Raw genomic sequence first — 1,676 nt, 5'->3', positions numbered from 1 at the left:
AGATTGGGAAGGATCTATGGTTTAAACTCTTCATCACCCCTTCCGCCTGGCACTTATCTTGCCACCTTTATCTTGGCACCAGGGGTAAAGTGGCCTGTGTCTGGACTACTTTTATTCGCTCTATAGACTCGTTTGCAGTCCCATTATCTTTAATTTATTACCGTAATTGAATTTGTTTTCTAAAGATAGAATTGGTAAGATCAGATTACATTTCACTACACAGAGAGTCACATTAGAAAGTGAGAGATGTGCCCCCAACGTCAGCACCGAGCCCCATACTGATCCATTACACTGATTTATTAAACATCCCCTACTGCCCATACATACACTGCCCTGCTGCTGCTGTGCCCACATATCTGACCTCCAGCCAGCTGTCACCCACATATCTTATCATCAAGACCCCGACCATACTGGGATTATGCTGCTATAGCCCCCGAACTACAGGGTGCCGAAGGAGCGAGCGCCGGACTGTGCTGCTATAGCCCCCGAACTACAGGGGGCCGGAGGAGCGAGCGCCGGACTGTGCTGCTATAGCCCCCGAACTAAAGGGGGCCGGAGGAGCGAGCGCAGGACTATGCTGCTATAGCCCCCGAACTACAGGGTGCCGGAGGAGCGAGCGCCGGACTGTGCCGGGCTGTAGGCACTCACATATACCAGGAGCCGGCACAACGGGGCTTTCATTTGTTTAAGTTCAATATCTATCATCTTTTTTTTAATTTCTATCAAACTGTATATCTAATATCCATAAGTTGATTTTTTTTGTTCCTATATTGCTTTATAATCGATAGATAATAGATAGATAAATAATAGATAGCCAGATAGGCAGACAGACAGATAGATAGATAGATAGATACATAGATACATAGATACATAGATAGATACATAGATAGAGGGATTGATATATAGATAAGAAATAGATAATATATAGAAAGAAAGACAGCTACATGGATAGATAATTAATAGACAGATAGATAGATAGATAGATAATAGATAAGATAATATGTAAAAATAAAGAAAGCTACAGGTATAGATAATTAATAGATAATATATAGAAAGAAAGAAAGCTACATGGATAGACAATTAATAGATAGATAGATAGAGGGATTGATACATAATGAATGGATAAGTAATAAATAAATAGAAAGATAGATAGATAATAGATAGATAATTAATAGATAATAATACTACACATATAAATAGATAATTAACAGACAGCTGAAGGGCTAAAGAGATAGGCACATAATGAATAAATACCTAGAAAGATAAATAGAATGAAAGATAGATAATAGATAGATAATAGATACATAGATAGATATTTAATAGATAATTGAAAGATAGATAATAGATAGTGAGATAAATGATTGATGGATAGATAGAGAGATAGATAGATAGATAGAGGGATGGATAGATAGATAGAGGGATAGATAGATAGAGGGATGGATAGATAGATAGCTAGATAGATAGATAGATAGGGATAGATCGATAGATAGATAGATAGATAGATAGATAGATAGAGGGATAGATAGATAGATAGATAGATGGATAGATAGATGGATAGATAGATAGATAGATGGATAGATAGATAGATAGATGGATAGATAATAGATAGATAGATAAATAGATGGATAGATAGATAGATAGATAGATGGATGGATAGATGGATAGATAGAGGGATA

The sequence above is a fragment of the Anomaloglossus baeobatrachus genome, chromosome 4, assembly GCF_048569485.1.
Source record: "Anomaloglossus baeobatrachus isolate aAnoBae1 chromosome 4, aAnoBae1.hap1, whole genome shotgun sequence".
NCBI lineage: Eukaryota > Metazoa > Chordata > Amphibia > Anura > Aromobatidae > Anomaloglossus > Anomaloglossus baeobatrachus.
Note: the sequence above shows the minus strand (reverse complement) of the source record.